The following is a 23,356-nucleotide window of genomic DNA, read 5'->3' on the forward strand; positions in this document are numbered from 1 at the left end:
CCTACACTTTAGTGCTTAATAAAGATAACCACTCTTCCTGTCTTACCAACATATAAACCATTGTAAGCAGTTATCATGTCTGTGTTTATCCAGTGTAAAGGAAAGAATCCCATCTTCTGAGAAAACTCTCAGGGTGATGGGGCAAAAACAGAGCTCAGCAAATACCTGCAGGATAGAGACAATACTCAGTTGGGCCCTTAGGTGCTACTATAATAAAAGCTATTAAATCCTATGTATCCAAAAGCAGAAAGCAGCATGTATAATTAAGGATTCTGCTAGCTCACACAGTTGTCACCAGCATGGAATGACCAGACTCCATCCATTTAAACCTCAAGTGATGAGTAAGATAAAAAGTTCAGGGACTTTGGTGATCACTGCATCTCTACTTTCATGCTTGGCTAGACCACAGAAAAGAAATTGCATCCTTAGCTGTAGATTGATAGGCACAGCCCTGAAGAGGGGATTCTAGCTCTAACCACAGAGTTACAGAACTGGTAACAGAGGCATCTGACTAACCCTGAAAGTAAAAAAGAGAACTTGGACACACTTTAGGTACAGCAGACCTAAATGCAGATGGTTTTAGGTCAAAGAGATTTATTTAGAGATCAGACTAGGCTCCAGCTAGTACAAGCAACTGAACTCTAATGAAAGGATCTGTGGCAACTGTGGAAACTCCAGGAGCAGATACCTCGTGATATAGCAGAGCTCACTAGTCATAAGACCACACTGCAAAAATTATTTCTTCAAGGGCCAGAAGATACAGTACCCTGAGATTAAAATACTGAAGCTGTGGCAGTTTGGATGATGAGGTTAGAAAACATTGCTTTGCAGTTGTGGGGAAAGGAACCAGAAACATGAGAACCTCTGGAATGACTTGGAAGGTGTCATTTAACCCATATGCCCTCTGATACTGTTCTCTTGCCACCTTCACACTGGTGTTACACCTCTATGGATCTCGCTGCTATTGCTGAGCATCTCAAAGTAGCACAGTAACATTCACAGTGAAAGGATAGCGGACTCTAGTTTTGCCTGCAGTTAATCAACTCCTGTCTCAAAAGCTCTTCACAGTCCAGCTGGGACAGAAGTTCAGCCTTGCTGAGCAGTAAAACAAGTGCAGTGGAGACTTTCTATTCACCACAGACATGGCAGTTTTCTGAGTTCAGCAGTTTAGGAGGAAAAAGTATTTCTCATTGATTACTTCCTTCTGCCACAGAGTTTTGATATAGTCACTGAAACTCAGATCTCTTTGATGGAGGCTTATCTCAATAGCCACAATGGTATGGTATGGTATGAGAACCAATCAACTTTAACAACAGTCTCATTAAGTGTGATACCTTGTCAGAACCGATACCTCCTTCTTGCAGCTGGACACACCTTCCCTGTACATCAGCACTTTTAACTGTTTCTCATGCTGCTAGGTGCAAGCCTAATACCACAGATTTTCTGAAAAAAGAATAGTATGACTTAGTAAATTTTAAACCCATGTATTCCATACGATACAATTACAGATAACTTAAATTTTAGTTCAAATAATGACACTGGAAGAATGTTTGCTTTGTTTTATAGCAATGTACTGTATGAACAGCTCTTACTATTCTTTTGTCTTTTGCCGTGTCTATTCACCCAGTTTGTTAAACTTGTGTACAAGTCTCAACTTAAATACTAGCTTGTAGGATGTCCAGAGAGCAAAATCTCCTAGATGCACCCCCTCACGCCACCCCCAAAAAATGTAGAGGTGCACAACTTCCCAAGGAAAGCAAACTTCTTCAAAGAGGCATGAACTTGTTCCTCCATCAGGTCTGCACACCAGGACATGTCCTGTCTTTCAAGCCTGTGTGTTTGCAGGAAACATCACTAGTTCAAAAGGATGTGAGATTGTACATGTGACTGCCTGTGTATGTGCACAAAATGGTTTGCACGTCTTAAATAAAGTACTAACTAACAGCCCTTTCTAGCAACATTCCCAAAACAAATTAGAAGGCAATTTTGGTTTTTATCATTTGTATTTGCCTGAATGTGTTTTTTCTTTTTCGTCATTGTTTTTTGGTTTGTGGGATTGTTTATTTGTTTCTTTTTCTTCTCTCTCTCTTTTTTTTTTTAATTTTTTAGCAATATATCTTGTTGAAATAAAAATCTATTTACTACTTTTAAAAAATTATGTATGCAAGACTTGACTTCTAAACTTTTATTACTTGCAATGAGTCTTTTATCCTGCAAATGGAAACACCATGAAGGAAAAGGAAAGAAAAATACTGGAGGAGTGAGAGTCTGTTGTGCTGTTGCGCAGTTAGTTTCTAGACAGGACATATTGGAGTTAAATTCACTTGACTTTGACAGGACAAAAATGTTACTGTAACAGATTTGTGTTACAAAGGATCCTTTTGATGTATTTTCCTTCTTGAAGTGCTGTACTTCTGTTAAAAATTCACCAAAGATGTTTCCCCCAGTACAGTGGTTTAAATTATCCCTAAAGCCACTACTTTTAGAATTTGCCAGAACTGACTGCTTTATCAGATAAAGTCACACATAGTTTCCACAGAGTATCGGGAAGTAGCTGAAAAGGGCCTTTGTTGGTCTCCTAACCCACCTTTCTATTTCCCTTCAGAATCATGAACCTTTCCTTCAGACTCCATCTGGTGAGGGAGGGTCTAGTTTCTGCAAGACATCCATACCATTACCTATCTATGCTTATGATCCTAACGTCTATCCTGAACCTGTGATATTTGGTCTTTTTGGTGTTTGAAGTAGCATTTCTTTTTCCTTTTAGAATTTTCACTGGTTTCACAGCAATTAATGGCATTAATCTGACATCTGCCTACCTACCCATAAACATGTTTATAGTCACAGAGTGATTGCTATTTACCTACTACCATTTTAAATTTAAATAACCAGAAAATCCTACACTTTTTGAACCTGATTTTGGTGCTACAGGATTTTATTTCTTGTAGCATATTAGAAGCTGTCTAAATGAACAGAAACTGCTTACAGAAAGATATACCAGGATTTCCGTAGGAAATATCCCCTTCCTGTATTTAGGACTAATCTGGTATTAATGTCTATCTTTAATCAGAGGGAGGCCTCTAGTTCAATTAATTGTTCTGAATTTAAGAGCATTTATGGGCATATAAGAAATGTGTCAGTGGAGAGCAATTAATTATCTTTTGGTATCAGCTTCACTTGATAACAATTTCTCTAATTGGAGCCTGAATGATGGAGCTAGAACTTAGATTTCAGCCAGAGGGAGGGATTCCTGGAGCAAAACCTCAGAATCAAATGCCACTGAATGTTCAGAATGCTTTGCTCATTAATCTGATCCTACAAAACCATGTGGGAGTGCAAAAAAAAAAAAAAATCCGTAAAAAAAATAGCTTTATCTACTTCCAACAGAGAACACTCTGGCTAGAAAATTTCTGATGAAACATTTTCTCGTCGGGATATGCCATTCACTGAAATCAAAATGTTCCACAAAAGAATTTCCATTTTTGACCGATTTCCAATGGAATCCAGGCAGGTTTCCAAGACAAATGAGCCTGCCATTTCTCTTCTTAACAGCCCTTCTGGCTGGTTCTAAGCGATCTTGGGCTTACAGACTGCTTTGCTTTGGGACTGACAGAGTGCTGAGAGCTGGGAAGGAAGGGACCTCCAGTTTATGGCTTCTTGGCAATCCCAATTGCCCAGACATGCGGGGGGTGAGGCTGACAGGCTTCCCCAGAGTTGAGGCAGCATACCATGAAAAGACTCAACACTCCTTGGTTTCATTCCAAATTTTGAAATATTAAAATCTTCTACTGGAAAAAAAAATGCATTTCTTCATGCTGCTCTAATGAGCCTGTATTCCAAATCAGAGCCTAATCCTGTAAGTGTGTGCATATTCATTTGTTACAAGCTGTTGTATGAAATTAAGAAAAAAATTTAAGGGGTTCTGGCAGGCTGACTACACACAGGCTTGTAAATGATGAAGGTCACACCTGAACGTGAGGCAGTAGTGCCCATGGTAATGTGGTCACATAGCACTATTGTTGCTAATGCTTTTCTTCACAATAACTGATCACTTCTATCAATATATCTTTGAAGTGATAGTCCATTTTAGAGGCAAAAAACCTGCTACTTGTAACCACAAAACATATCAATATCATCAGGTTTACTATTTCACAATCTGGCATATTCTGCTAAGAGTCTTAATTAAAATAAAATACCTTCGTTTTGCCTTAGATGATCATCCAATTCTTTCAGCCAATACAAACAACACCTTCCCTGCCTGTTCTTTTCTATCTTCACTTCTCACATGCTAGTCTTACAGTCCTTACAGCTCAGCTCACAGAGGGAGAATGTGACCATTTCTTTTCCACTTCTGTATGATGGCATTGCCCTGTCTCAAGCTTAACCTAACATGGCAACATGACCTGTGTACTGATGCTGCTTTTGCTTGGTGATCTACAGAAGAAGGACAATAGAAAACAGCTATGGAGATGGTAGTGACTTAAAAGGCACACCAGATTTTTCCAAAAAAGGCTACTTGCTATTCATCTTTTTCATGGTTGTTTGGCATTCACACACTTATATGTTTGGGGAAAAGCTCCAATATCTCTTTCATGAAGCACAAGGTCAAATATAGAAAAATATACCATTAGATTTACTAAAGTTGTTCACCTGGAGCAGGATAAGCCAATGCACTGAGAATTAACTGGCTGAGTAGGAGCACTGGTGGGGGTCACAGTGGATGCGAAGTTGAATATGATCCACTGACATGGTGATGGGGTAGGAGCATGTGATGTACAAAGCCTGAGGGAGTTTGTTCAGCCTGAAGAGGTAGCCAAGAGAATAATACAATTGCTGTCTTAAATTGTCTAATGAGGGAGGGATGATTTAAAGATAAGATATTTATAGTTCTGCATTGAGTGGGAGGATAAACCTGTCAACTTCTGCAAGTCCCTCCTAGTCAACATTTCTGTGATGATGTAAAATTATATTTTCTAAAATTTTATTTGATTAACATTAAACACAATTTTCTAGCTGAAACCAAGACCTCTGGAAGTTTCTTTATTGCAAATGAACAGAACATCATGGTGGGACATATTATGAAAAGAAAAGTTATGTTATATCCATGATTTTTCCTAACATTTTTTCTGCAAGTATGCAGTACTAGCCACGGTCAAATACAGAGCTGAAGTGACTCGTGACTTATCTACTAAGGAAAATACTAGTTCTAGATTCCTAAAGGAAATTATAATGGGTCTTCTGCATTCATAGAATGTAAACATTTGCTGAAGGTCGTAAAAACTCTGACTGTCTTCCAGTCAACAGTCACAACCAATAGGCCCAGTATGTTCAGATACTGTCTCTGAGGCAACAGGAAATCCTGGCACTATGCAACATCCATCGAAGTTTTTGTATTGATTCCAACGGAGCTGGATTTCAGGCTGATAGTTTTAATCTGCCCACTTACAATACTGTAAGCCAGTGGAAATTTACCACTCATTTGCCTAAAATTGATAAGTATGTGTATTTTAGAAAGTAAACTAAGCCAAAGAGTGTGCTTTTTTTAGGATAAATATGTGTTGGCAAAGATGAGGCATTGAATGGATTCATCTTTGACTACTTGCCTAATACTCCTTGCACATATTAAATGAGTTTTAAAATATCCTCACTTTTGCTATTATGCTGAATATACTGTGATGAATATGGGGGAAATCCTGACTCCTTTGAAGTCATGGCAAACTTTCTGTTGCCTATAATGGCCAACATCTTGTATGGACACAACTGTATGAAGCACATGAAATGAAATTTTGACAAATGTGAGCAAGAGCTGCTGGCAGAGTTGCATCTAATACCAAATTATCTCTTATGTGGTGATTCAGTTTTATTTTACACTTAGTCAAACATACAGTCATGTTATGGGACAACAACTACTATGCCATAGATGGAAAACACAGAGTGACTGGGCAGCAGATGAAAGGCTGGTGTATGAGTCTGTCTCAAAGCTCAAAGCTTTTCTTTCTATCTGTTACAGCATTCTTAGGCTAACCCACACTTCAGTTTCTTGCCTAAAGGATTATCTTATTCCTCAATTTTCTTTCCAAAATACTGGGGCCCCAATTTTACTCTCATTTACTTCAAAATAAGAGGATTCACTCCCTCTGTGGATATACTTTCATTTGCTGTATTGCAGTACTTTGTATTTAATGGGCTATTTTAAAATAAAATTCAATTTTTTTTGTTAAAAAACTTTTTTTGGTGTTTTGACTCAATCTGAAATTTATGAAACTTTGGGTTCCTTTTACTATTCGTCTTGGCATGCTTTGGCAGTTCTAATTCCTCTTTATGTTGCAGTGCTTGGGAACTCTACTGATGACTATTCTTCCTCTTGGATGGGATTTTTTAGTCTTATAACCTAACATTTCTCCGGAAGACAAAAAGGAAATATTGGGTGTAAGAGCAAGGGAAGGAGTTCTTTTTCCATGGTCAGTTGCTCTGCTCAATTGATTAGATAGTCAGGGAAACACAAATGAAAAGGCATTTAATACATATGAAGTTAAGTGCAGGTCAATTTGGCACAGAACGGAGAACCCCTCCCAGAGGGGTCGGAGATATCAGTAGAAGATTAGTTACACTATGCTCATAATTTCTGACATGGCTTTCCAGTCCAATATATCTCCTCAGACTTTCTATTCACAGCTTAGCTCATATACTGTCTAAATAGTTTCTGAGCTCCCTGAAATAATCTAAGAACCTAAATTTATTTGTAATGTGAATGGTCATCACACCCCAGTTACACTGCGATCTGGCTGAACTGACTGAACTGGCATCGTGACCACAATGGAAAACTAGTCTGCAGCACAGTGTGCACACTCTTGCTTTACCAATTTTAGCAGTAGGTGGCTGCTTTTATGAATAGCCTTCTGAACTACTGGGGGATTTTGCCACTTTTCAAGGATTCCTAAGTATCTCAGTGGCTGCGCATCAACAAATCCAGGACACACAGCCACTTCTCAAGTGCTCTAGTGTATGGGCACAGCATGAGAGGTTTATAGCTTATGGGACCCACTGTGCAACTGATTTGCATATAAACTGGAAGTAAAACTCATTTTGAAAACTGATTTTGCAGTGCATGCATCGAAGTTCCATCTGTACATGTGTAACAGTTCTAATGAGTCTGGGATACATCAGGTACATATACAAACACATAGGAGCTGTGTTAGTCTGAAAGAAGATTGCAGGAGTAGTATGCAGGGTTGAAAGTATTATGACCTTTCTCTGACTTCATTGAGCTTCCTAACTGAATGAGATGCTATCCTCATACGCCTGCAGCATCAGTGGTTTTAGACAACATAAATCCTTCCCCAAAGGCTGCAAGACAGTTTGAAATAAGAGGGCCAGGGTGCTCATCATAAAGAAGAAAACAAGTATTCTCATCTCAGCCTCATGCCCTGGTAAACTCTATGTAAAACTTCACAATTACAGATTTAGAATTAGTGGCTATGCATGAATTGTGACTTCATTAAATCCCGAGCATGACCTCCCCCTCAGCCTGTCTGACCAAGATGTACATCTGCCACACGATCAGACTAGAAAATGTCGTGTATGAAGAGGCACTGCTGTGTCTATGTGCTTTACATACTTAATGGCCAGTGTGTGGAAACTTTCTCACTAGTAGAAATCTGCTCCCTATAAGGACATGGTGCTATCCTTTTATCCCAGTGCTTTGAGAGCTCTCTCATGCAGCACAAAGCAAGGAACAAAATGTAAATCTGAATATCAGGTACCAAGTCAACAAACAAAACCAAAACATTAGTCTTCAATGCTGAAAGAAGACAGAGAGAGTAGTGTTGCAGTAGCTGCTAAAAACTAAAAGTAATTTTGTTTTCTTTATATGCAAGCAAACCACCAAACCTGCCCACAGAACTTCCTGAGTTTGAGCAGGCTGCACACATATGAGCATGATGCAGTATATTTCTACTGTGATAATTCCCATTGTGTAGAAAGGCTAGTTTTGAGTAAGCTGAGCAATAGTACAGTCATAGAACGGTTTGGGTTGGAAGGAACCTTTAACACTCACTGAGTTCCAACCTCCCTCCCTTGGGCAGGGCCACCTCTCATTAAACTAGGTTGCTCAAAACTCCATCCACTTGGCCTTGAGCACTTCCCGAAGTGGAACATCCAAGACTTCTCTGGGCAACCTGTTCCAGTGCCTCGCCACCTTCACAGTAAAATGATTTTTCCTAATATCTATTCTAAACCTACTCTCTTTCAGTATAAAGCCACTTCCCCTTGTCCTGTCACTACATGTCCATCAGAGGGTCTTATCACAAACTAATACACTTACTGCTTCTTACTTCTCCCTTTTTACTGACACACACCTGTACTCTGAGATAACTTCTATTGTAAGACATAGCTGTTGCAACACTGGTAAATACAATATTATTTTTCCCATTAGACTGATAAAGGAAACAGTGAAGCAATATCAGTTCAACCCGAACTGTAGTGACTTGAGGTATTAATGTCTGTAGAGCTACAGGTTTTTCCACTTTGTCTTGCCAAAGTACTTCAGCTGAGATGTAGAGCTTGTAAGGTGTTCTGATCTCCAGCCTGGGCTGAACAGAAACTATCAGTTGATAATCATTTTTGTGATGTAAACACAGACCTGTGTGAGATAACGGTCTCAATTCTCACTTTAAACTCCAGATTAAAAAATAAATTAGTTCAAATGCTGCTGTGCCTTTTAGACCTTCGAGCTAAGGCTTTGAGGGAAAAAAGGTATCTAATTTTTTGAAATTGTTGCTTGATGAGAGGGATATTAATATGGTGGTAGCAGGTTACAGCATTTAACACTTTAGCCTTGACATTTCTTATTAAATATTTAACTGCTGGAAACTGTACTTCAGAAGGACCTGTGAAAATGAAACCTGGTTTTGGGAACACAGAGTCGATACTGTAAAAATAAAGACAAGGATATGGGTAAAAGAAATATTATAAAGTTGTCACATGATTTCTTATCTCCAGAACAAGATTTGTGGTTTTTTATATTTATTTGAATGCATAATATTTTTCTGTGGAGACAAAGGTCTGTAGACTCACTAGAATAAGTACATTTAATTCGCAAACTGGTTTGGTTTTGCTTTTTTTTTTCTGGGTTGTAGATAAAACACTCCTTGTGTTTTTAAAGCAGACTGTTTTCAAAACATGATGGTCAAAATAAGACAAACAAGCAAAAGGTGGAGAACCTCACAAAGATACCAACACTGTACTCCTTTGTACATGACCTCAGTAGTATAATTTCTTCTGCAATGATAACACTAGGAAACATCTCAGTCATTTTGCTTTTGAGAGCTAAAAGATGGTGTTGATCTATGTCTCTGTAGGAATTTTACTCTGACAAACAGATGAAACATGGCAAATTAAGAATTATTTCTCTAGTTCTTGCATTAAAGAGCTACTTTTTTCCACAGAAATAATATGATAAATCAAGTAAATTCCCTAAGCACGCACAGATCTTTTTTATTATGTATTTGTTATAGACTGCACTTTGCTATCCATATTTTGCTGCATCATAAAAGAGCATTTAAATTTTGATTTTAGCAAGGCCTAGTAACACCTATTTTGAGAAAGGAATGCTCTAAGCTGCTAAGGAGTGACCCTGGCAAAGACTGCTTCTCAGAGACAGCCTGCACAAGTCCATCTCTAGTTGTTCCTGAGGACACTGGTTCATTATTTCGTCTTCAGTGTATTTGATCACTTGAATTAGTGATCACTTGAATTTTCATAATAAGGGGAGAAATACCAATTTAATGGCAGATTAAATAGACTGTAGTCATCTTACATCTCAAAAGCACAAGAAGTGGATGAACAAAACACTGATCACAAATAATGACAGTATTGCATACTTGGTACAATCATATTTAAACAATAGAATAAGATTCCTGCTTACATATTTGGAATATACTAAGCAGTTTATATTCTGTCTTATTCTTTCTTAAAAAAATCATGCATGCAGAATATCAAATCTATAAAATATATCACATCAACAGGCCTGGGATTTGAAGACCTCTCTTCACCCCAGCTGAAAGTCAACCATTCCTGAAACGAGTGTCAGGAAACTGGCTTTGTGCCTAGTGACTGCAGTGGAAGTGAGAATAAGTTTTTTTATATATGCTGGTAAGTCATTTTGCATGGTCACCTGATTTTTTTATCCATTTGAAAGAAAATGTGAAGGAATGCTTTAGTACTTCACAAAGCATGAGGCAAACACACACATACATTGCTCAAGTAATTGAGTGATGAAAGCTGTGTAAGGACAGATAAGTGGTCATGAGATGGAGTTAGTGGGGAGCTGTGGGCTCTCAGGCACTACATGCTCCCTGTTACTGCACACATCTCATGCCTGTCCCAAATGACAACCAAATGACCAGTAAGGGTTTCAGTCTCTGTCTGCTGGCAGTACCTTCAGCTCTTCTGCTGAAAATGCCAGCACGGATGCTGGTTAGTGGCAGGAGCAGTGATGATTTATTTTGTGATGAAGATGGACTAATTTCAGCAGACTGTACTACAACATCTTTCAGTCATTATGAGCCTTACTCGATTCAGATGAGCAACAGATTCAGAAAACGAAGAGGAGCTCAACTGCGCTTTGGAAGTGGCATTGCCATTTCTATTCCTGTTTCTATATGTATGTTTCTGCATTTTCTTAACACTGTTTCTGAGCCATAGTTATTTCTGACAGCTTGTTGCCTAATTTAATTCCCCAAGAAGAGACACAAAATTGGATGGCAGATGAGATGCTTTTATTAGACACACCTATGTCCATCAATATACTGGGAAGGATCAGGCAATCGATTCTGCCTTAATCTTGACCTTCCAGCATGTTCATTGATAATGGCCACAGTCACAAAGCAACTGTATGTGAGTCACTAGCTAATTTGTCCATCTCTCCATTGCTCTTTGGATGAGTCTGGATTGCTTTTGGATGAATGTGTTCTCTTTGTGTTCCTCCATATACAGACACCACAAAAAGTTTTAGATTGTGGCTAGCCCTTCTTGTTTCACACCAAGCTTGATGTGCAATTCTGTGTACGTGCATTGATTTACTGTAACAACAGTGTTGCCTCTTATTTCTTATTATTTTCTTAATTACCAGAGTGGTTAAGGCTTTCGGCTTGCCAAGAGAACTATGGTGAGCAACAAGCAAATCTCCAGCTGTGCAAAGGGTTTCTGTGTCATATAGTCCATAGGAGGAAAATAACATGAGGTTCAGAATAAAGAAGAACCCATTTGCACAGGAAATACCTCTGTGCTTCCATTTCTCCCCTAAAATAAAAGGAGATATTATGGTATCCAAAATGATACTGACCAGCAATTACAAAGAAAGACTTTTTAGTGGCAACTTTTATGCACAGTAAGTTATAAACATATCATGGAGTGTCATGACTGTATTATGGAAAATATTCAAGTTTTTGTATGTTATAAGTATATGAGATAATGCATTCGTATTCTGCTCTGCTGGTAGTCCCAACCTTTTGAAATTCCTTGACTATATTTAGTATTTTGCAGGCAAATCAACGGAATGCTTATGAAACGGAGTTGAATCTTCTTGTATCAACGGTGCATGTGGCCCTGTACAGATGGTCAGAAAGTATCAAGCCACTTTCTAAATGTTCAGTTCAATGCATGATGCTGGAGTATAGTTTAGATAACTAATCTTACACAGAAGTTTCTGTCTTTAGTTTAAAGCAAAATGTCAGTATTCTTTGTGTATCTAATTTCTGTGTATATGACCTGATATGCAAAATAACTTTAGCACACAGAGGTGCATAATCTAAAAGAATAATGCTTCATACCATGAGACTGAATGAAATAGCATAGAATAGCATAGTTAGTTAATCTTTTTTTACAAATTATGAACATAATATAATAATCTTTATTTATAATATTGCTTCAGGACCAAGAATAGGCTGTCCTATATTCCCAGAAAAGTGCTGCTATGCAAAATAATAACAAGCAGAGGTGTGGGCTGATATCTGTGGGCAGACTGTACTTACAATGCACTCATCTGTGTGAACAATATGAAGTTCCATCAGCTCTATGACATCTCTGGAAATAATAAACATGTTACAAAAAAAGATTTGGAGCCTTAACTGAATTGCCCAACAAACCTTCTCCAGTCAATAAATAGAGATAGGCACCTGCAATTGGCTTGGCTGAGTCACTCTTTAAAGATATCTCTCCCATTTGCTGTAAAATAATACCCTAAGCAACAAATTAGGACTTCAGTTAGGAGCCTAAAATAACTGAGATGAAGTGCGTGAGTAGCAGCCCAAATTTTGCAACATCCAAGAAAATATTTGCACTTTTATATTTTAAAAGGGTATTTTCTTCTTCTTTTTTTTTTCTGTATGCTTCTGTTGTTGCAGAAGGGGCACTAGCAGGGAGGCTCAGTTCTGCCCTGCTAGAATGGAGCTGACCACTTTCTCAAGAGATAGCAAATACTGGGACTGTAATCATTTCACAATCAGAGTATAAGGGGATGTCTTCTGACACCATTTCACCTTCTCAGGTACCTACAGAAAAAAAAATCCTGATCTTGCTCTTTATTACTGCTCCTTAATTGATTTCAAAAACAAGCAGCACTGCAGACAGAGAATTTCTAAATGCCACTTCCATGTCTCTAGCAGCCCGTCACTTAGCAAGCAGCATCATAGCTTACAACAGTCGCACCTGAAGTGTGGTAATAATTACTCAGAAAAAGATTTGTTTGTTTGTCTGAAAGGAAGCCTTTTTCTCCTGAAGTTTTCTTGATAGGAATGTCAACTAAAGCCACAGACTTCCAAGGCTGGACTAAATCCTTTTGTTTTTTGGGGATTTTGGTGGGGTTTTTTTCATATCAGTAAAAACAAACTCTGCATAATTCAATTTCTAATTGAATCACTCATCTCAGACATAGCTGCTTGGCTAATTACTCTGGAAAATTTTTTTTTACTTGACTTGCTTTTAAGAATGACTACTTCTGTGATACTGCAATGTAAAAGTAATAAATTATTTGGGAAGTAAGGTGTCTTTGTGATCTAATGACTATGAGAAAAGAAAAATCTTCATGCTAGTAAAGTTTATTTTTAGTGTCATGATTTCTACATTAACTATAAGATAAATGCAAGCTTGGCATATCACATTTTGAAATTTTCTAGATAGTTTATGCTAATTTATGTGATATGCTGGATTAATCTGTCAACTCTCAGTCAAAATCAGGATGTCTGTCATCGGTTTTATTTACTGGAATGCAAAAATCTGACTGCATGAAGCAGAAGGACTTCATCTGAGTAAAGGAGCACGGTGGAACAGTGAAGTTGACAGAGGTGAAAGGTTGACCCTAGCTCTAGGGCATGATCACAGCTAGTAGCAAATGAATGGGTTTTCAGAGATGTGCTTAGACTGAAGGAAAATTCAAAAGGAATGAATAATCTGTTTTCAGTTCTTTACCCTTTCTCAGTGCAAAGATATGGACCTTGGTACATGTTTAAAAATAAAGAGAACAGTAACAAAGAAACACACTGCCAACTACTTTTGCTCCTACATAAGTAGCCAACAACTTCATTTTTGGCTAGCTGCTCAGGATGAGGGGAGTAGCAGCATTACATAAAAATGCTTCTTTGTCAAGTATATTTTTACTCCAATTATGTTAGAACAACATTATGGTTTCGTGAGTCAGCAGTCCCAAAGGAAGCCGAAAGCAAAGGTTTCTTGTATAAAATTTCACTACCTGTCTCCTACAGAGTGAAACTAAAAGATGCTTTTAGTGCAGCATGACGGTGGGGAAGATAGGTGCGAGGATATCAGCAGATCAATAATTGAGCAGATACAGGTTGGGATTCTTCCTTGCAGCATGTTGTGGGGCCAGAAGCTTAGCAGAACCCTGCATTCTCTGCTACTATGGATACTAACAGGCAGAGCTCCTTCAGCCTCTTGTGCCATCCCTCATGACTTCATACATGGCTGCTGGTATTAGCTATTTAGATGATACAGCACTGTCAGTGGTCATACTGCTTTTTCAATATCTTTTTTCTAAATTTTAGATGTTCAGAGCCCCTTATGTTTGGATTTATTGAGAAACATGGCTAAACGAGGGAAGAATCTGACACAGAAATTAATTAGAATTGGGAAAGCACCATTTGCTATGCTTGCCAAAGCTTGAATGCATTTTAAATCTGAGAATATTCTCAGCTCTGGAAGTGAAGCATGATTTTTTCTGTAATGCAGCAAAACAAAATATTGTAAGTTGATTGAGAGACTTTGGCAGTAAGGAAGGAATTAGGAAGATAGAAAATTAACATTCTGAATGGTAGAAAAGCTTTGGAAGGATGGTAAAAGAAATTAGAAGGAAAGACACTGTGATAACTAACATGTATATCTTGATAATAGAAAACAAATTCCAAACTTGTGACTCTTCCTAGCATAGCATCTTATTATTACTTTTCCAGAAGTTCAAGTGATTAAATGAGCACTAGGAATGAAAGCTAAAATTTAAATTCAGAATTAGGGCATTAAAATAGAGGAAAGATTTTAAATTCACATATTTAGAATCTGTAGGATGACAGAATTCAGGATCTCTGTGCAATTTTAATTTGCTCCTTCAAAGCACAGACATTGTGATTGTCTTTAATAATATGAAACTGTACTTCCATTTTTCACTACTTTCCCACATCAGCCCATGTTGGATTAAAAAGAAATCTCATTTTCTTTACAGAGCTTTCAGGATTGCTGTTAATAGAAAAAGCTAAGTAATTCAAAATCATTATTATAGTTATCTCCACAATGCAACTGTTACAATATATAAGCAGAGGCAGAGAAATTAAAACCCAGATTATCCATACAAAATATATGCCAATTGCTATTATAAAAAAAATTAAATCAGGGCCCTAAATTTTCAGAGCATGAGACTCACTTATCAGCCAAGGCAAAAGATTAAATATAAAAAAATGTCTAGAATCACAGAAGCAGCCTGTATCTGAGGAAGGTTCAGTCTCCCAGAAAAGCACTCAACTGTCTAGTCTTAAGGTCATCACTTGATATCCTGCTTTTCCCTGGCTTACCCTTGCATGTCTACTTATGTCTCTAAATGAAGCAGCCTACAATCTCTAACTTCACAGGTACCAGATTTGTCCCAGAGCATCACCCATTCTTTTTGTGAATCTGGAATATCTTGTCATTAACTTAAAATTAAATGTGATATTATAACACTCACACACAAGGAAGAACAAGCTGAGATTGCACGAAGAGCCCTAACTGGAACATTTTACAGGCTTGTGAATGCTTGGCTTTACTATCTCATTTTTTTTCAATGGTTGTGTTAGAAGATTGGAACCTAATTTGAAACAGGTTTCCAAAGAGAACATGATCATCAGAATAGTGGAGTTGCACTGGTTCTTCAATGTTGGTAATAAAGCAGCCAACAATCCAAGTAATCTTACAGTAACTGTTGTGTACTCAGATGCTCAAATGAGTAAAAAAGAAGGAATAATTACAAATTTCAAAGCATAGTGCATTTTTTTTAATTAAATGGTACGGGACAGTATACTGCAAATTCATTCTTTTGCATGGTGTGTTAATTACCTGTTATATTTGAGATGGTCGAGTCTAATCCAGCTCACACTGAAATGTGTGAGAATCTTCTTCCCATCTTGAACAAGTGCAATGGTATCTCTGGATGGCTCTAAGGTTTGTTGACATTTCACCTGAACAATGCAGATTCAGCACCTGCAGTTTCATCTTACTGTTGTTAGCGCTTTTCTCCTAAAAACAGTGATTTCACAGAGCTAAATCATTCTTTCACTTGTCTGTGTGAAATTATGCTTTGCAGTCATTGTATCGTCATGTATTTTTAAGCCTATGCCCTGTAGCAGCTGAACCAAAGAATAAACTCTGCAGAATTGTGAAGAGAATGTCCCTACCTAACTACAGCTTTTCAAGGAGCTTGTTATTGTTCTCATTACAGCTGCACAAATATGAAACTAGAAAGAGATGGAAACAGCAAAGAGTTATAACTAGCAAGCTTCTACAATACCCATAACTACAATGAAAGTACAACCACAACAGCAATCCCTTTTGGCTGGAAAAATACCAAGTGTGATTTGGACAGAGTTCAACACTTCTGCAAACTCTGTAATAATAATTATCACTATTGCTGTAAGGTCAAAAAAACCACCTCTTTCTCAAACAATCCTACTCCATGCTATCAGGACCATGTGGGCTGTGTCTCATACACTCTCCTCTGAACACACAGAGGGACCATTGAATCAATGTGCAGGAACAGGGGTATACTGCATCCCAGGGCTCCTATGTCCAACTGCAACACTCCAACCCCTATAAATTTGCCAGCCCATTCTTGGTTCTCCCCAGGGAAACCTGTCCATCAGTGCTGCAGGGTGGGTGCCCTAGCAGATGAGTCTGACTGCAGCTGTGAATGCAAGGAGGGGGAAGAGAGAGGCAGTGCACAGTGCTGGTGGTTCCCATATCCATGGCTGGGGATGATACTTCACATCACCTTCTTTTCTAAATCAAATCTTATGTTTTCTTGTTTATTATTCAGTACAGACTGGCCAAGTTTAACATTTCTTGTAATAATTTGCTGTGTTTTTCTGTGCTTTTTATACTATCACCATATTTTTCTTGGGATTGTCAGATTTCTAACAATGCTCTGATTGAATTTCCCACTGGGCAGCTCCGAGAAATCACAGAATCATAGAATGTTTCCAGTTGGAAGGGACCTCCCTCAACCTGCTGGCCATGCAGCCCAGGATAAGGTTGGTCTTACGGGCTGCAAGTGCTCCTTGCCTGCTTGTATTGAGCTTCTCATTAACAAAATGAGTACTCTCTACTGCTTTGCATGTGAAATGAGTTGGAGAATATGATTTCTGTAATACATGGAATATCACAACTGCAGCTGACTCATTGACCTTGGCTTGGCTGTCAGACACGCACCCAGCTGGCCTCCCCCCTCAACATGACACAAGGAGAAAATAAGGTGAAGAAGCTCATGAATAAAGAAGGGAGATCACTTGCCAGTCATTGTCACAGGCAAAATAGTCTTGACTTGGAAAAGATTAATTTAGTTTATTATCTATTTGTGCTGGTTTAAAAGTTAACCAGCAGGGGGAATGAACTCAACTCAAAGGAGAGATTATAAATCAGAATAACAATTTATTAAAATAATACAGTAAGTACGATAATACAAACAAACAATTGGTCTCAACCCACAAAAACCCAAATGTATAACCCAGTACCCTGGGGCATGAACAAAGTGGTGTTCCTTGGGCCCTGTTTGAGTCCAAAGTAAAGGGAGAGGGGAAGAACCTGCTGGTGGGAGAGCTGCTGCAGTCTGGCCAGAACTGGTGATCGCAGTCCAGTGGTGGTCTAAGTCTGGTTGAGAGCGATGAGATGCAGCCGTCCTCTGGATCCCACGAGTGGGTTAAAAAATGTTCCAAAACTCCAAGATTATATATCCTCCAGTTCAGGCAGGAATGCTTGGTACTCCCCTCAGGGCGGGGAGTTTCACAAAGGGTGTGAGGACAGAAACATTCTCCTATCTCACAGGCCTCTTAACACCTAGTTTATAGCCTGAGGAGTCAGGCTCTATGGGCAGAGGGTGCGAATAGTCTATTGACAACAATAGTCTAGTTTCTGGGAAATGACATGGAAGGCTATAGAATACAGTTTTGGGTTACACCCACCATGATGAACTGATCTCAGCTGTCCTAACTAGGACAATTAAAAAAAAAGAGAAAAACAGTAAGATAGTGAGAAAGAAAGACAAAATCAAAACACCTTCCCCTCCACTCCAAACCTTCGTCCCAGGTTCAACTTCAATCCCTTTCTCCCAACTCCTCTAACTGTTCTACCTCCTTCTACCCCAGGTGGGACAGATGTATGGAGAATGGGAGGTTGCAGTCAGTCCATTACTTCTCCTCTCTGCTCCTTCTTCCTCCTTACACTTTCCTTCTGCTCTAGTGAGGGTCCTTCCCATAGGGCACAGTCCTTCAAAACCAGACTGTTCCATCGTGGGTACCTCAGCTCTTTCCAGGAAACCTGCTCCTGCATTGACTCTCCATGAGCTGTACGTTCCTTCAAGGCTGCATCCACCAACTGTGGCATGGAGAACTCCATGGCCTTCAATGTGAATAACTGCTCCATCATATTCTATGGACTGCACCTCCTTCCTCTCCTTCACTTCTGATCTTGATGTCTCCAGGGCTGTTTCTCTCACATTTTCTCACTCCTCTCTCTCTCTGCTGCTCTGCAGGTTTCTAACCCCTCCTTAAATACATTTTTGCAGAGGTACCACAGCTTGGCTGACAGACCCAGCTGTGTGTCATGTGGTGGCTCAGTTTTGGAGCCATCTAGAACTGCCTAATGCAGTGGCAGATCCTGGTTTCTTCTCACAAAGGTCACCCTTGCACCCCCCTGCTGCCAACACCAGGGCATGGACACCCAATACAGCTGCTATAAACTCAGCAGTAAACCCAACCTGTCCAAAGAGTACCAGATTGCAGGAGATATCCAGCTCAGCTCTGCAACCAGTCTGTGACAGCATCTGTCCCACCCATAGTGAGTCAGTGTGCAGGCTGGGTATAGCTGGCCATCCTCATGGCTCATTGCTTCCCAGAAGGCTGCACCTGCCCTTGCTTCCTGTGCTTGCAACTGCATAACTCTCTTGCTCTAGCATGCCTCACAGCACGATATGCTGATTCAATTTGTTAATCCAATTAAAAACTGCTCCCTTTTCACTTAGAGTTAGCTTTCTGACAAGTTTGTTTCCTGACAGATGGTGACCATCCAACTTAGTTCAGCCATAAAGTTTAATTGTGTGTGTGAATAACCATGATGGGCACTGTCCATAATGTACATGCAGATTTTTTATTCCCAGAAAACCCAGATGAAAATATGGGATGCTTTTTGAATGCGGAGTGGGGAGAGGTATACATGATTTAAAAGAGTTGCAAATCCCGTGGTAGATTCTGTTACAAACTTAGGGCTTTGGGGAAGAAAATGGACAGGCTTGCTGGATGCCCTACTTTACAGTTTATATACTCCAGACAAAATTATCCCAAATTGCACAAAACCAGGCAAAGAATAATAGGCAAGGAAACAAAAAATCTCCAGCTGAAGGCTCAGAGAAGGATAAGAGTGCTCTAATGTATGAAAGCAAAGGATTTGCTTTATAGACAAGGCTATTCAGCCAGAAGCATCCCCCTGAGATACAATATGATAGATGCCTACAAAATCATGAGTGTCATAGTGAAAATGAAGGCTACAAAACCCCAACCTCACACAGCCATAGTATTGCAGGAAATGACCTTTTATTTACTGGAGGATGGATAAAGGATGGGAAATAAAGACTGACACTGTCCAGGGTGGAAAAATATCAGCCATGAAATTCAGTAGGGACTTCTTCACCAGTGATCTGGAAAGGGAAATGCAGCAAAATCCTCAAGTTTGAAGATGATACCAATCTCTTATCATAGGCAGTGAGGAACTCCAGAAGAAATTCACAAAACTGAATGGACAAAAAGATATCTAATTAGTTTCACTCTATCTAAATGAAAAGAAGTGCATCTAGAGAAAAAGAATCTGAAGTGTACCTACATACAGGATTCAGGACTGGCTATTCCAGCTCGGGAAAGTGATCTTGGAAACATCGTGGTCAGTTTGCAGAAATCATTGACCCGGTGTTCAGTACCAGCCCCCTAAAAAGCCAGCAAAACCTCGATCATTGACAGGAAAGGTGTTGAAAATAAGACAGGGAACATAATTTTGCCACTATGTAAACCCCTCATCTTGCAAAATTAAAATTTCTTGGTCCTCAAAAAAACACAGTGGAGTTAGAAAAGGTACAGAGAAAGGCAAGTAAAATGATGATGGAGATGTCACAGCAGCCTTATAAGAAAAGATTAAAAAGGTTGAAGTGATTTAAAAGAGAAATGAGAAATCTGTAAGGAAAAAGGACTGAGATTTACAGAATTATGAAGGTGGTGAAAAAGGTCAATGCAGAAGTGAAATTAACTACATCTTGCAATGCCAGGACTAGAGAGCACTTGGTGAAGCTAATTTAAAATAGAAAAAATGGAGATACTATCACAGCCTTGAAAGGGAGTAGACAAATTCCTTAAAGTGATATATGTTACATTCTAACATATTTTAATCAAGACTTGTGAACACTAGGAAACTATAAGAAAGTGGTTTCAGATAGTGGACTTTTCTCTTTTCTCCCAGTAGCATCTTGTAGTGCCACTGTAAAACGTATTAGAGGCACTGATTGTTTGTCTCACTGACTTTAACAATGGGATTTTTCATGTACTCTTACCCTCAGTCTAAATAGGCTGGACTAAATGAGACATATGGAGTACCTTGTCTCCTCACAGCTAACACATACAAAAGTCATTACTTTAATTTCTTCAAACCCCTTAAAAAAAAAAAAAGGAAAATACAAAAGGAATGTCACTACTTTCTTACTCCTCTTCATAAAAGCATCATATTTTTGATCCTTCCTTTAGAATGAGTTTAATAAACATTAATCACAATACGAGTTGTGCAATATACTCATATTGAATACTAATATAAAAATACAGGAAGTACAATAAACACAAGGACATGACAACATTAATAAATAATAAATACTGTATTTCTCTCTGAAAGCCCCTCATCCAATAAAATGGAAGATTTTAGTTTTGTTCTGTGCCCCGCACAATGATCAAATGAAGTGAGACTAAATTTCGAGTTTTCACATCTCTCTTCATCTCGGAAACCTACAAAAGGTTTTAATGTCCTCCCACTCTGCTCACTGCTCCTTCAGCTGACGTGCAAATAAAATCTGCTCTGCTTCCTTACCAGCTCCTTTCCTCTCACTGGAACTGATAAAGAACAAAACTAGAGTAGCTTTCTGTTGCTGAGCAGGCTTGAAACTTATCTTCTCACTTCCCTCTCCCATTCACAATCATATAGAAAAGAAAGGAATACTACATTATTTCCTTCTGGTATCCATAAAACAAAGCAAGTCAAAGCTTTTGTTTCTTCCCACGCTCTCCTCTCTCCCTTATCCTAGTTTACTTCCTGTCCTCCTAATAACCCCAACAAGATGGCACAGATATCTTTAGTTGTTTCATTTTCTTCAGGTGTCTTTATCCTTTTCTAATCCTCACCTATTCAGGGTTCATTCATCCTCTTACCTTAGTTGAGTGGTTAGTTATGACCTCCCACGTGTATCCCCAACCTGCACCTAAGGCCTAGTTGTTCTGTTCACTTTGAGTTGCCCTTAAAGCTGTGATGCTGCCTAGTGTTGCCTGTTATCCACCAATCCTGAACGGTGACGTGGCAAGAGATTCCACAAGCACAGCCCAGGAACACCCCAGCCCTGCCACTCGGACAGACATAGTGCAAGGGAGACACACGACCCCTTGTCCCCAGTGCGTATTCAGTGTTATTCATGTTGAACTGAAATGAGTAAAGGTAAGTGACTGGAAAATCAAACTCCCACCATTTCTGGGCTCAGAAGATTTAGAGCACTCCTCTGGATGTTGTTGGTTCAGTTGTCCTGAAGCAGAATGGCTATTTGAACTCAAACTATGCTCAGCCACAGGAAGTGTGCTAACCAAAGGTACCTGTCAAGTGGAAGTTGATCCATCCTTGATTTCCTTGGCCCCAGCAGAGTGCAGCTTCTTATATTAGGCATTCCATTTACTCTAGAACTATTCATTTATCCATCTGAATTTAAAAAAACCCAGTATTTTAAGTTAATTAAATAGCACTTTTTTGAAAAGTTTCTATTCTACCACTGAATTAAATGAGCCATTAGTCATAGAGGCTTCACATAATGGAACACTTAAACATCTAAGACAGTCATAGCAGAATATGTCTTATCTAGATAGATCCCATTGTTTTAGAAAGAAAGCATAATTGTGCAGTATTTTTGTAAATTAATGTTAAAATAAACTTTTTATAACAATTACAGATATTTGTTCCTAATTCTTATCATTTATTATCCTCTAAATTTACTAAAGAGTTCAAATGCATGTGTGGCATGTGAGAGGATGTGACCTTTTTATTTTAAAGACTGAAACATTACAAGGTTTAAGATAGAGTAGTAAGTCAGCTTAGAAGGGGGTGATGTACCCTTCTATTGAGTATTGCACTGTGTATTTCAAAAAGAATCAGTGCTCAGAAACTCATGGTGAGATGGTCACATTCCTCAGATAATTTCTGTGTTGCTGGGGCAAAAGTCTGAACAACTTCCAACACATCAGAGATAAAGCCAGCAAATCTGAAATAATTCTGTAACACCTCTGTATGATACTGAACACAACTCAGTGTGCAGATCCTGTCCAGTAGAATCCAGAAGAGCAACCTCCTGTGTGTCTTTGAACAAAATACTCATTGCAGCAAGTGAAATGGCTACAGCAAATTTCAGGTAGTTTCTGGTAATATATCGTGATGCACAGCACTGATATGAGCAGAAAATCATAATAGACTTAAATAACAGATTTTACTCTCTACCTTCTAATTTCTGAGAGTAGTGTTCAAAACTCATTTAATTTCTTCTTTTTTGAATTGAAAAAAATACATCTTCTAGTTTCTTCCAGTTTGAATACTATATCACAGAATCACTATGCTGATATCAATATGCTGAGGATGATAAAAATAAGCAGAATGCTACTTCGAAAACCTACACTATTAAAATAGCTGTGAAACTTAGGTCTTCTCTTGTAATTATGCAATGTACACCTAAAGAATGCAATGGTTTATGTATGCAAATTGAACCTCCATGGGAGCAGAAATGCACCTGATGTATAGTGGCATTCTTAGGAAATTGAAACACAACAGCAGAAGGCTCTTGGTCAGGGAGACTGCCCAATGGACTGAACTGATAGTATTCTAGGGACAAGAGATGAATGCTACCAAAGCTAAAAACATAGCTGAAATTTTGGTTGTCTGGGCGTACAAGCATTTGACAAGTATTTATCATGTATGTTGAACAAAATATCTTCTGTGCACCTGTCAGAAAGACAAGAAATTACATGAAAGAAGGCAATAACAATTAAAAAACAAACAACTGAGTTCTGGGTGTTATCATTACAGTCATGTAATAATTTCTCAGATAATCTTTGCCTATTTTGGTTATCCAGTGCAACGTGGTGTGGAACAGCGACTGCAAACACAAGAGTTCAGAGAACTACCGTTCAAAAGAAAAATAAACCCTACTTCCAGTTTTAGCCAAGTTGTAAAAGAATTGATCTAGATAAAGAATTTATAGAGTGTGAGATTTTTGTCTAATAATTTGCTGCATGGTATGCAGTTACTATGTACACATTTATTATGACAT

This window comes from Manacus candei, unplaced genomic scaffold (genome assembly GCF_025592945.1).
Source record: "Manacus candei isolate 608988 ecotype Guabito, Panama unplaced genomic scaffold, ASM2559294v1 h1tg000043l, whole genome shotgun sequence".
Classification (NCBI taxonomy): Eukaryota; Metazoa; Chordata; class Aves; order Passeriformes; family Pipridae; genus Manacus; species Manacus candei.